The sequence below is a fragment of the Dipodomys spectabilis genome, unplaced genomic scaffold (assembly GCF_019054845.1).
Source record: "Dipodomys spectabilis isolate Male_0828 unplaced genomic scaffold, ASM1905484v1 ptg000186l, whole genome shotgun sequence".
In the NCBI taxonomy this organism is placed as follows: domain Eukaryota; kingdom Metazoa; phylum Chordata; class Mammalia; order Rodentia; family Heteromyidae; genus Dipodomys; species Dipodomys spectabilis.
The window spans coordinates 232,693-247,387 of NW_024870863.1; the positions used below are offsets into that span (position 1 = coordinate 232,693).

General features: G+C 35.6%; 1 non-coding gene across 1 annotated transcript; it reads right to left on the reverse strand.

Moving 5' to 3' along the window:
- Positions 1–11,489: 11,489 nt before the first annotated feature.
- Positions 11,490–11,596, reverse strand: LOC122121195. The gene has a single exon (XR_006149910.1). It is a non-coding gene; the product is annotated as a U6 spliceosomal RNA (small nuclear RNA).
- Positions 11,597–14,695: the final 3,099 nt, after the last annotated feature.

The following is a 14,695-nucleotide window of genomic DNA, read 5'->3' on the forward strand; positions in this document are numbered from 1 at the left end:
TGGTTGAACAATTTTACACTCCCACCAACAATGCAGTAAGGTTCACTTCTGTCCACATCCCCTCCAGCATCTGTTGTTATTAGAGTACTTGATTATAGCCATTCTAAGTGGGATGAGGTATCTCAATGTCGTTTTGATTTGCATTCCTTTTATGGGTAGGGAGGTTGAGCATTTCTCCATGTGTCTATTGGCAACCTTCTTTCCTCTTCAGAGAAGTTTCTCTTTAAGTCTTTAGCCCACTTATTTATTGGGCAGCTGTTTCTTTGAGACTTTGTTGTTGGGGGATTTAATATTTTGAGTTCCATGTAAATTTTAGATATGAGACCCTTGTCCATTGTATGGTTAGTGAAGATCTTCTCCCAATACGTGGGGTTTATATTGATCTTGCTAGCTATGTCCTTTGCCATGCAGAAGCTCTTCAATTACATGTGATCCCATTTGTCCAACCTTTCTTTGATTTGTTGTGTTTCTGAGTCTCCAATTAGAAAATTTCAGCCTGCGTCAAGGAGACCTAGGGTTTTTCCTATTCCATCCTGTAATCTTTCCAGAGTGTCTGCTTTGACTCCAAGGTCTTTGATCCATTTGGAGTTGTTTCTGGTGCAGGGTGATATGTAAGGATCTAGTTTTAGTTTTCTACAAGTAGTTAACCAATTTTGCCAGCACCATTTACTGAAGAGGCTGTCTTTCTTCCATTCTTGTTTTTTTTAGCTCCCTGTTCAAAAATTAGATGGCTATAGGTTTGTAGGTTCTTTTCTGGTTTTTCAATTCTATTACATTTGTCCTGAGGACTGTTCTTGTGCCAATACCAAGCTGTTTTGATTACTATGGCTTTTTAGTAGAGTTTGAAATTTGGTATAGATCTTCCTCCAGCAGTATTTTTTCTATTGAGGATCGTTTTTGCTCTCCGGGGTCTTTTATTGTTCCATATGAATTTTTGGATTGCCTCTTCTATTTCTTTGAAGAATGAAGTTGGAATTTTTATAGGTATCGCACTGAATTTGTAGATAGCCTTGTGAAGTATTGCCATTTTCACGATGTTCATCTTTCCGATCCAAGACCATGGGAGTTTTTGCCCCTTTCTAAGTTCTGTATTGATTTCTTTTTCAAGTTTTTAAAGTTTTCATCATAGAAGTCCCTCACTTCTTTGCTTAAGTTAATTACTAGGTATTTTATTTTTTGTGAGGCTATTATGAATGGAGTTGCTTTCCTAATTTCAGCCACACTTTTCTCATTGTTGGCATACAGAAACGCAATTGATTTTTGAGGGTTAATTTTACACCCTGCTAATTTGCCAAAATTTTGAATCAGCTTGAGTAATTTGGGAGTGGAATCTATGGGATTCGTTAAATACAAGATCATGTCATCTGCAAAGAGGGATTGTTTTACATCTTTTTCCCTATTTGGATCCCCTTTATGTTTGCATCTTGTCTTATTGCTGTAGCTAGGCTTCTAATACTGGATTGAAGAGAAGTGGAGAAAGAGGACATCCTTGTCTTGTTCCTGAGTTAAGAGGAAATGGCTTTAGTTTTTCACCATTAAGTATTCTGCTGGCTGTATGTTTGTCATATACAGCCTTTATTGTATTGAGGAATGTTCCATGGATTCTTAGTTTTTTCCAAACCTTCATCTGCATCTATTGAGATAACCATGTGGTTTTTATCCTTGCTCCTGTTGATGTGATGAATTATATTAATTGATTTCCGTATATTGAACCACCTTTGCGTCTCGGAAATGAATTCTCTTTGATTGTGGTGCATGATTTTTTGGAGCAAAAGTTGAAGTTGATTGGCCAAAATTTTGTTGAGAAGTTTTTCATCAATGTTCATCAAAGAAATGGGTCTATAGTTCTCTTTCTTTGATGAGTTTTTGCCTGGTTTTGGGATGAGGGTTATGATGGTTTCATAGAATGTGTTCGGTAGTGAACTTTCTCTTTCAATTTCATTGAAGAGTTGGAGGAATATTGGTGTGAGCTCTGCTTTGAAGGACTTGTGGAATTCCGTTGTAAAACCATCTGGTCCTGGACTTTTATAAGTCCAGAGACCTGGGAGGTCTCTTATTGCTGTTTCTATTTCAATGCTTGACATGGGCCTGTTAAGCTGGTTATCTGATCTTGGTTTTGTTTTGACATATCAATATTTGCTAGGAAAAGGTCCATTTCTGCCATGTTCTCAAACTTATTAGCATAAAGTTTTGAGAAGTATTCCCTTATAATGTTCTGAAACTTGGTTGTTTTCGTGGTGATGTTTCCATTTTCATCTCTGAGTTTATTTATTTGGGTGTGTTCTCTTCTATTTCTGATAAGATTTACTAAGGGTCTGTCAATTTTGTTAATTTTTCGAAGAAGCAATTCTTTGGTTTGTTGGTTCTTTCTATAGTTTTTTTGGATGCTAATTCATTTAATTTTGATTTAATTTTAATTATTTCTTTCCATCTACTGGATTGGGGTTTATCTTGCTGCTCTTTTTCCAGGAGGTTCAGATGTCTCATTGAATTGTTAGTTTCAGATCTCTCCAATTTTGTTGATGTAGGAACTCAGAGCTATAAACTTGCCCCTGAGTATTGCCTTTGCTGTGTCCTAGAGGAGCTGGTAATTTGTGTGCTCATTTTTGTTGTATAGCATGAACATTTGAATTTCTTTTCTAATCTCCTCCATGACCCACTCATGATTCTGCAGTGTGTTGTTCAGCCTCCATGTGTTACCGGACTTTCTTTGGTGGCTTTTGGTGTTGAGTTTTAATTTTATTCCCTTGTGATCTGAGAGAATCTATCTAGTGGGGAAAGTGGTGTGTTAAAATCCCCAACAATTAATATCTTTCGATCTATGTGGGATTTGAGGTAAAGTAGTGTTTCTTGGATAAATTTTTGTGCTCCGTTGTTGGGCGAATAGATATGTAGAATTGTAATATCCTCCTGAAGGAGAGATCCTTTAATTAGTATGTAGCGACCTTCTTTATCTCTTCTCACAAATTTTAATTTGAAGTATATTTTATCTGATATTAGGATTGCATCTCCTGCCTGTTTATGGGGACCGTTTGCTTGATAGAGTTTGTTCCTGCGTTTAACATTGAAAATGTGTTGGTTTCTATGGGCAAGATGTGACTCCTGAAGGCAGCAGATAGAAGGATCTTGATTTCTAATCCAACTAGACAGTATACGTCTCTTAATTGGATAAAGTCCGTTAATGTTGAGAGATAGGACTGAGAAGTATTTGGGAGATCCTGCCATTTAATTCACCTTCGTGGGGGCTAGAGGTACTGGGTTCTTGCTATGGTTCTTGGATTCTCAGTTTGGGTGCAGTTTCTTGGCCTTTATTGTGGTCTTGTTGGTTTCTATGTGTGGGACATCTTTAAGAATATTTTGTAGGGATGGTTTGGTGGAGATATATTGTTTCAATTTTTCTTTGCTATGAAAGGTTTTTATTTGGCCTTCAGTTATGAAGGAGAGTTTAGCTGGGTACAGTACTCTTGTTTGACAGTTTTTGTCTTTAGGGCATGGCATACATCATTCCAGGCTCTCATTGCTTCTTGCTGATATTGAGTAGAATCTGCTCGCCTGCTGCTTCTGACTCCTTTGTCCTGGACTCTCTGTGTTGCAGGTATGGCAGCTATGGCCGTTTTCACCACCGCTGCAGCCGCAGTAGCAGCTGCTGGCTAGTGCTCAAATCTATCTCCTTGCCTGGATTTTCCCTCTGTGGCCTAACTCTCTGTCCTGTGATGGCACACTTGGTGTGATTCTCTGGCTTAGGACTGTTCACTGGAACACTAAAACTGCTTTGTATACGAGAGCTTGTTTAGCCTCCAGCTTCTCCTCTGCCATCTTCCCGGAACTCCCTTCCAAATTAAACTTTTTCAATCACTCTGTAATGCAGTATGGAGAGTACTCAAAAGACTAAACATAAATCTCCCCTATGACCCATTAATTCCCCTCATGGGCAGTAACCCAATAAATAACAAACAAGCTCACATTAAAGCTACCACATAACCATGTTCAGGGCCCAGGGCAAGAGTTCAAGGAATGGAAAAAAACGTTAACCCTGTTGGTATTTGTTTCCGCAAATATGAAACTTTTGACATCAGATACCAAATCATTCTATTGGCAGTAGCTAGTTTAGGACTTAAATGTAGCGGGTGATAAAAGGGCTTTTTGTTGAATGTTAGGAAAAGATGTAGGCAGTCCAAGAGAAGGGGGATTTGTTGTTGTTGTTGTTGGTCAAGTGTCTTTAACTATGGGAGTGGGACCTGTTCCTAAACTCTTCAACTGAAGGTGAGTTCTCCACCTCTTGAGCCACAGTGCCACTTCTGGTTTTCTGGTGGTTCAATGGAGATAACAGTCTCAGGGACTTTGTTGCCCCAGCTGTCTTTGAACAGCAATCCTCAGATCTCAGCTTCCGGAGTAGCTAGGATTACAGCTGTGAGGTTCTGGCACCCGGCTAAAAAATGGGGGATTTTTATATAAAAAGAGAATCCACCTCTTCTCTTGTGTCTAAACGTCAGATATCAGTATTAGAACACTTCACCCTCAATTCATGTCATCATACATTTGTAAATTTTCTCTTTTCCTTCATGTGGGAATACTTCAGTAAATATCAACTCAGATGTGGGACTGGATCAATTGTATGGGAATTGCTAGCAAATAAATCAAGAACTACTAAATCAAATCAAATGAGCCCCTCATTTGGAAAAATTACAAGTCTGTGCTTGATTACTTCGTAACGTGATATTGAACATCCTAACAGAGTGATGACATTTTCTTTCTCTTCAGTAATTGGCCTTCTCCCACATGTGGTCAAATATTTAAGAATCCAAAGATTTCCATTGATAATTCATTAAGCTGTCCTCTAAGAAAATGTGCATTTCTGGAATTTGGTCTGCTGTCCTATTCTTACATGCACAGGCTTTCTATGATTTATTTGTTCTACAAGGAATTCTATTTTCCAATCTTTGTGTGACAAATTTAATCTCTCTAATCAGTATTTCTGACCCTCTCTCTAGAGTCTCATTTCAGTCTGACTCATAAAAATATGTTTTTATCAGTTAAATGGCTCTCATCTTCTGTTTTTTGCCTGACTTCATGTAGGCTGTGATAGCAGCTCTGACTGGCTGTGCTTACTGGAGTATTTTTTTTAGAGGTCTAGGATTACTATTCAAGGTAGTAGCTTCACTGGGTCCCAATGATCCCCTGGCCTACACTCAATAGGTTTTTCTCCTAAAGAAACAAAAACAGCTGACTAAATTCCTGTTTTCATTGTTTCAAAATGAGGCAATCTGGCATCCTTGCAAAGCCATGAATAATCCTCTCTAACAATGGTCTATCAAGATGGCTTTTCAAAGTTGACTGTGAAAAATGTTCATTTTCAAGTCACTACCATAAAAGAGATCACATCTCTGGGAGCAGAATTTTGGAAGGAAGGATTACCTTCCTTTTTTCTCTTAGGATAGATTAAATCATAATATTCTTCAGTTGTGGTCAGCGTGGAGCACATTTTCCCAAGAATATACTGTAGTGTAAAGGAGGACCAACTATCAAAATAAAGGTGGAAATACTTGTCTAGAGTCTGATTTATCTTGCTTATATTTGTTGTCATTTTCATTATTTCAAACACATGGATAATTTGTACTTGGGATTAGACAGATTTATCTTGCTTATATCTGTTGTTTTTTTCATTACTTCAAACACATGGATAATTTATACTTGGGATTAGACAAGTGACAATGGATTAATGTAATAAACATTCATTACTTTCATATATCCAATATAATACACTTAACACCTTATGGAAAATTAAATCCAACTATAGGAGCAATGTCAGAAATATAAAATAAGCCTCAATATGTATAATCTGGCACACATGCACCATCATCTACTCAGAAATTCATTCTCTCTACAAATATTTATTTGGCACAAAATAAAAATTTAATGAATATGTTCTGTAAGCATCATCAGAAATACTGTATATAATTTTATGGATGTATATAATTTTATGGATGTCTCCTAGACAGGAATTTAACATGCATGTAGTAATCAAATTTCCACAATTTAAGCTAGACAAGGGGAGTCATACCCTCATACACTGCCTGGAGAATGTGTGGTGTGATTTTTACTACAGTGCTGAGCCTTTTCACCTAATACCAAGAGTCAAATGCAATAATTTATTATCTGATGTTATGATGAGTGCTAAGTGTAGAATAAACTTTGAATTATTAAATTAATTCACAAAAATGAAATGATGATTTATTATTGAAATAATGATATGTTTGTTTAAATTCTAATGCTTCTCAATTTTACAATTCATGAAATATATTATTAAAATTAGTTTCACTTTCTTCTTTTCTATATCTACTAAAATTAAAATTATATGTTAAACATTCAATATTAAATCAGTAATAATAACATTATTAAAATAATATATTATTAAACTGTGATTTGAATTATAGTTCTAACAAATTGTGATGTAAAAAAATACTATTATGGGTAATATTTTTTAAACTTACCAGCTTATTTGCTTCCTGTGTCATTTGTTATTCTTGGTCCAAATCATCTCTTCACCTTAATTGTTTATTTTTCTATTTTATCTCTATTGTTTTACTCTGTTTGCATTTTGTTTTCCCTGTTTAGTGACTGACGTGAGGGTGAAAAGGTGTATGCTAGTTTATCACTTCCTATGTTACAGTGAAATTACTGTACTCCACAGCTGTTCTACTTTTCTCTGTATAGTACAATATTTTCCCCACTCTCAACTCCTGTATTGCTGCTCTCATGTATTTTATTTTTTATTTAAATTTTATTATCAAGTTAATGTACAGAGGGGTTAGATTTACATAAGTAAGTTAGTGAATTCATTTTTTTCTAACTTGTTACCACTTCCCCCATGTTACTCCCTCTTCCTTCCTAACATCCCCCAAGATTATTTCCAAAATATTGTGAGTATCTCATTTGCATAGGTTCCCCCTTTGTCCTTTGTCTCACTATTTTGTTTATTTACCTCTCCCTTTCCTATTTCAGATCAACATATTTACAATAACCAGGGTATCAAAATCAAATACAGTGACTACAGGGGATAAACATTGGTGGGGAAAACACAAAAGATAAAAAGAAATCATATACTACATTAAGAACTACAACAACAAAAACATGTCTTTGAGTTCATTTCACTTGGAATCACCTTATAAGATCATATGTAAATAGATAGTGAGCTATTCTGCTCATCTACTAAGATTATCCTTGATGTACACAATAATGCTTCCCTATTACCCACTAATCCCACTTCTGGGCATTTACCCACGTGACAACAAACAAGGCCACACTAAAGCTACCAGCACAATTGTGTTTATCACAGTATTATTTACCATAGCTAAGATATGATATCAACCCAGATGCCCCCTCAGTAGATGAATGAAGAAAATGTCACTCTCTCATACACACACACTTACACATGCACGTGGAATACTATGCTTCCATCAGAAAGAATGATACCACCTCATTTGTAAGGAAATGGAAGATCTTGGAAAAAATCATATTAAGTGAAGTAAGCCAGACTTAAAGAAACATAGGTCTCAGGTTTTCCCTTATTTTTAATAATTAGTTTTTATCAAGAATAATCTCATGTACTTTAATTTGACATTTTGTTCTATGTTGAGCATAGAACATTATTGCTATATTGTTTGATATTATTTCTGCAAACAGGCAAGTATATTTAAAGAATTACATTAATCTCATCCATTACTGAAGGAAGAACAACTTAAAGAGCAAACCCTACTCGGAAGAACAACTCCTACTTATTTAGCTTCATTCGGAAGAACAACTCCTACTTATTTAGCTTCATTCCTTTGTAAGGCCAGTGTAGTCCCCTGTAACCTCATCTTGTACATTACAACTCTGTACTTGGTCATCCTGCATATCTACTATCTTCTACATTGTGACCTAAATGCCCTAGTGATTCCAGTTTGCTTTACTTTAAAAAAAAATTCTCTCTTAATGTTTGAGGTTGGTGTGTTTGCGTTTGTGTAGTATTACAAAGATTGGAAGACAACATTTTTGTTCATTTAGATTACATCTTTCTGGTCATTGTAAGTTGTGGCTCATGGGAGAAGTATCTTGCTATTTTAAGGATGAAACAGAATATGTATTTGTGCATGTACCAGAGTTGCTTTAATTGTGTGGATTTGAACTTAACTTCGAAGTATATCTTGGCTGCTGTTGTGAATAATGTGAATAACAATGAACTACAAATATATTTATGAGTTACCCAGAGAGAAGCAATCACATGATTGGTGAGTCAAGATGATATTTCAACTTTGCATTTTTTTAGAAAATGCATACTACTTTCTACAACGAGAATACGAGCCTGTATTTTGACCAAGAGTGTAGAGAATTTTCTTTTCTCCATACTTTCACCCACATTATTACCTTTTGAGTTTTATGAAAGTGCATGTTTCTAATAGGTGAAGTAACCCAGACTGGCTTTAGACTCAAATCCTCTTAGTCCAACCTCCTAAATTCTTGGAATTACAAACCTTTACCACCACACCTGGTTCTTTTGAGTTTTTTTGATAAGAGTTATAATAGTTATGAAGTAGTATCATAGTAATTTTGAATTGCATTTCTCTAATGACTTCTGTTCACTAAGCCAGCATCGAAATGGCATTAAATACAACTTTGTAAACCCACTGTGATTTTCAGGGCTTTTTGGAAAACAGGCCTATTCAGAACTTTTGTCCATTTTTATTCATGTTACTTGTTAATCTCATCTTTAAGCTCTCTATACAAAATCAATAATTAATTCAAGATATTAGTAAAAGAAAAAATTAAGCATCTCCTAACATTTTAAAAATTTCAATACATGATATTGCTTAGATCATTTTCTGTTTACACTTGAGACTATAAAACTCAATTTAGTTTGACCTTTTACAAGGCTATATTTATTTTATTTTATGTTTATTGCTCTTTCCAAAGCCTGCATGTCTGATTTCCCTTGGTTTCCTTCAGTTTCAAGTAGTTCAGATTTCAAACTGAAGAATAAATGGAAGGAAGCAAACACAAAAAACACTGTTCCTCTCATCTGATGATGCTTCTCCAAGAATGAGATAAGTTCATCCTTCTAAGTCCCTATGATAGGGTATCAAAAGGAGAATTCATTCTTCTAGGTCTCTCTATCTTTGCAATTTAACTTAAATGATGTAAAACACAATATACTGCTGAGATAAGTTTACGTTTTATCAGTTTTGCACATTTTCATATGGGCTTCAGCTCAGTGCACAACATTTCTTCATTATTCTGTCCCTGATATTTTTACACTATCAAGACAAGATAACCAGTTTGAATTACAGCATGAGAAGTTATCCACCTGGCTTCCTTGAAAGCAGATCACAGTCAATTGATAACATTAGTTCTGGGTTCTCTCTACATGTAATGGTTTCTGTAATACATATGGAATTATATTTAGTATTAAAAATTGCTGACCAAACTCAAAGCTTATTCATAGAAACTTAAGTATTTCACCAGTGTCATGCCTCTTAATTCTTAAGATGATATTTGCTGTAATGCTAATGTTATTACCATTATAATGTTGGGAAAAATTGTAATTAAAGGCACTAAGTGCATGGTCCAAAGACACACAATGAGGAAGGAAATCAGTCAAAGTTTCCACAAGTCTTTCAGCAATACAAAAAAGGTAGGTAAAATCTCTCCATTCTCTTACAAACTCAATTCAATATACATATTGTCCAAGAAATAATACCATAGCAATTGTTGCCAAGGGTGTTTGTTTTCTGCCACATTTTGTCTTCAACACAGACTGTGTTGGTGACATTGGGTTATCATGCACAGAGATGAGCTTATAAATTGAGGTCCAAAGAGAGCCAAATTTCTTCTATTCCACATTTCCAGTTTCCTTTTTAAAAAGTACTAAAATTTTTAAATATCATCACTTACTGTCTTTTAAGAATCCAAAAACGAAATAAATTCACATATAATCACTCCAAAATGCTTTAAATGTAGATGATAAAACAGGCACTCATGATGTAAATTTTCTTCTACATTTAATATGTTTCTGAAAGCTTTGTGCTGGTTGGTCACCCTTGTAATCCTGACTACTCAGGATATGTACTCAGAAGGCTGAGGTCTGTGGATAACATTTGGAAAGCAATCAGAGCAAAAAATCATGAGATTATTTTTCAAAAATTTTAATGAACTAGAAAAGAGCATGAACTGAGATGTAGCTAATATACTAGCTCACCAAACTAGAGGGGAAAGGCCTAGCAAGACCTTAAAGCCCTAAGTTCAAACTCTGAGCACGCCAACATTCAGGCACACACACCTACACACACACTCACACACTTATTCACGTCAGTGTTTTGCATTAATTTCTTAGTTAATGATATTATATGGGTATAATAGGGGAAATAAACTCTTCCATCTCAGAACATTTTTATATGTATTTTATTGTTAAAATACCGTACAGTGGGGTTTCAGTTACATGAGCAAGTTAATGAGTCCATTTCCTCTCAGGCATTGTTACTACCTCCTTTGTGTTTTTCCCCCACCATTCCTTCCCTCGCACCTCTACAAGTACACTCCCCTTCATCCCCCCCAACCCCACCTAAATTGTAAAGTTCAACTTTCAACATAGTGTCTTGTGCATCTCATTGTCACAATTGGGTCGACCAGTATTCCTAGTTAACCATTTTGTTTCTTCTTTCCCCTCCCCAATTAGCTAAGTGTATATACAAGATTCAGGTGCACCAAAATCAAATACAGTGAAAACAGAGGTTATACTGTGGGCGAGGAACATATAAAGAAACAATAAAACACATCGTACATTATAAATACGTTTGAAATAATAGCATGCAAGAAAAAACCCCACTTGTGTACTTACTTTGGGCGTCATTTCATTTAACATCATCTTATCTGGTCATATGCACATAGCTTTTGACCTTTTCTGCTTATCCCAGACATATATTATTTATTGCAAATAAGGGAAACCATAGGACCTATGTTTCTTTGGACTTGGCTTACTTCACTAATATAATTTTTCCAAGCCTTTCCATTTCCTAACAAATTGGGCAATGACATTCTTTCAGATGGAGGTATAGAATTCCTATTCACACACACACACACACACACACACACACACACACACACAATGGAAATCAATCAATCTATCTATCTATTTATCTATCTATAACATTTTCTTGATCCATTCATGTACTGAGAGGTATCGATGTTGGTTCCATATTTTAGCTATGGTAAATAATGCTGCAATAAATATAGTAGTGCTGGTAGTTTTAGTATGGTCTTGTTTGTGATCATTTGGGTAAATGCCCAGAAGAAGTATTGTTGGGTCATAGGGGAGCGCTATGTGGAATCTTGTGAGGAACCTTCATACTGCTGTCCAAAGTGGCTGAACAAGTTTACACTCCCATCCAAGAATGCAGTAGGGTTCGAATGCAGTAGGGTTCCCTTCTGGCCACATCCACTTCAGCGTCTGTTGTAAAAATATGGAACACCTCATGAGTTTGCTTGTCATCCTTGCACAGGGGCCATGGTAATCTTCTCTGTATCATTTCAATTTTAGTGTATGTGTTGGCGAATTGAGCACAGAACATTTTTTATATACAAAGTGTAATTGATTTTCTTAAACTAAACAATTCAACAAAAAGTAAGTTCTAAAGAATTGTTGTGAAATTTTAGAACCATGTATTTCTTATATAAGCACACATTTATGAATAAATCAAGATTGACATGTCACAAACAACATAATTCCAGATATTTGTTGTTCAAGGGATGTGTAAGAGGAGGAATTCAATTATTCTATACAAGGCACCTCTAATAATGAACATTGAAGCAAGTGTTAAGGTTTGTTAAAAGTTTTAATGTTTTGGGAATTTGCTTATATATATGCCAAAATTAAGACTGTATGACAGGTCATAAAACTTTTCCATAAAGTATTTAAGATTTATTGTAGCAGCATATACTACTAAGTGTGTACATTTCAGAGTTTATAGAAATTTTACTAATGAGAATTTGCAAAGTCTTTGTGTAAAGAAGCAGAGTGAAGAGTTAAGACTTTGTTAATTCCACAGTTTCTGTTAAAACTTTAGGGCTTCCTTACTTTATAGGTTAGCGAGGAACAAATGATGATATAAGCCATATACAGATGATATGAGCCATAAATAATAATCTTAATGGGAAACTTTAAAGACTACTCATAGCCTATAAAACTCTGAAACTATGAAAAAATAGTAAAACCTAATATGTAGTATACTTCAAATACTGGAAACACTGGTAATTGTTTCATTTTTCATTTATTAATCATTAATATTTAATGATTGGTTTTGTTTATTGTAGCATTGTTTTCCTTGTTGTAATATAATACAACTTTTTGTAAGTCGTCATTAGGAGGTACTTTGAGAATGTTACTGGGATGGCCACACCATGTTTTATAGGTGCATATGAATTTAAAAAGAGCAAAATTAAGAACAAAATATTCATTAAAATTTTTCTCAAGTAGAGTCTGAATCAGGAGTGTTAAGTGTCCACAGCTAAAATCTTAGCCCTAGGCTGAAGCAGCCGTATTACAGAGTTGAGGACACAAAAGTGAGAGATAGTGTTTTTTTGTTTTTTGATTTTGTTTTTGTTGGTCGTGGGGCTTGAACTGTTGGGCCTGGGTGCTTTCCCTTAGCTCTTCAGCTCAAGGCTAGTGCTACCACTTGAGCCACAGGACCACCTTTGTCTTTTTCTACTGATGTGGTACTGAGGAATCAAACAAAGGGCCTCATTCATTCTAGGCAAGCACTCTACCACTGAACCCCCTTCCCAGTTCCTGAGAAAGTATATTTTAAAAAGTCATCTAAACAACATTTGCTTTCTGCTTTGGCTTATATAATGATATACATGAATATCTTTTTATATTTTTGTGAATTGTCATACTTCTAAATTTATATTAATTTCAGCCACTTTATCTTTTTCAAAGTCATGAAATATCTCTAAGAATTTGTTTCTGTAAAGACTGTTTTTGCATTTATAATTTCTTCTGAGTCACCTTTATTTTTTATCAAAATTACTTTATATTTTATATTGATGGGTTTTCACACATCAAATGCCTTCAAATGTATATATGTATTAAGGTTTGTATCCTGTCAATAAATGTGTAGAACACAATTATACCACTGACAAAAGATGATTTGCACTTCATTTATGTGCTTTTGGACTTGGAGAGTGACCTTAGGTGTGTTAACACAAGTAGAATCAGCATGAAACAAGCCAGCATTTCTTCATTTAAGATACAAGGAAAAGATACAGGTTGATCCATTGTAACAATAGGATGTACAAGACACTCTGTCAGAGGGGGGTGGAAGGAGGAGTTGAGGAGGTGTAAAGGGAAGGGATGGTAGAGGAAAAACAGGAGGGGTTAACAATGCTCAATAAAAAATGTACTCATTTCCTTACTTGTGTAACTGTAACCCCTCTGTACAGTATCTTTACAATAAAAGTATATATTAAAAAGATACAAGGAAAATTTCTGTACTTATGAGAAGTTATATTTGTCACTCAATATCAGTAAGGTATTGTGTTTAGGATGACAGGCATATTAAAATTTTGGATAATCAAATTCTCTACAAAAATAAATATATTATTTACATTAGAAACTGCCCACAATCTAGCGCAGTATAATTGCTATGAGAAATTTTACCGCATTCTAGGTTTATAAAGGAAAGTAAATGTATATGCAATATCAACAGATATGAATTTTTTCAGATAATTTTTGTCTGCATTTTGTGGATGGAATTGGGAAAGCAATTTTAAAAAGCACAAATTTCATCACCAAGAGCTGTCCGCAAAACGTAACAAGTTTCTAATACAGCAAAATTGAATGAATGGTTTGGAACTCCAAGAAGTACTTGAATTGACACATTATCAGAATGTGTAACCAGGCAAGCACTTTTATTTTTAAATTTTTTGGGGGGGTGCGGTCGTGGGCCTGAACTTTGGGCCTGGGAGCTGTCCCTCAGTTCTTCAGCTCAAGGTTAGCACTCTACCACTTGAGCCACAGAGCCACTTCCGGCTTTTGTTTCCTGCTTATGTGGTGTTGAGGCATCGAACCCAGGGCCCCATGCATGCAAGACAAGCGCTCTACCACTGAGCCACCTTCTCAGCCCCTAGGCAAGCACTTTTAAGAAATGCAGCTACTAGATTTCTCATTGAGGGCTTTCATAACACTTTGTGAAATACAAGTCAGAACCTCATTGAAGACTAGACAGTTTTCCCTCACCTTTCTGTCAAGCTCAGTTATTATCAATCAACATATAGCTAATCTTGAATAATCCTCTAATAAGAAAATGTTGATGGAGTGTTTATATGCAGAAAAGCTCGGAAGGCTAACTTTTTCCAATTGGCCTGAATGGTTGAGCCCCACCCTATTATCCCAAGTCCATACGGACTCCAGGCATAATTTCAGGTATGTGTGAACACCTTTGATGTGCAGGGAGGGCAATCCACCTAGGCCCAGTTGTAAACACCCCATCTCAGACCCAACTGAAAGTCCTCCATCTTTCTTGACCTAAGGGCTTTTCATTAACCTCTACCTCCTTGATCAGATCTCCTATAAAACACTGATCCTGTGCCAGCTACCTCACACAACCTCAATCCTGCTGGAAGGGCTGTGCCCCTGGCTGTTCCTCAATAAAGAGTCCTTTCT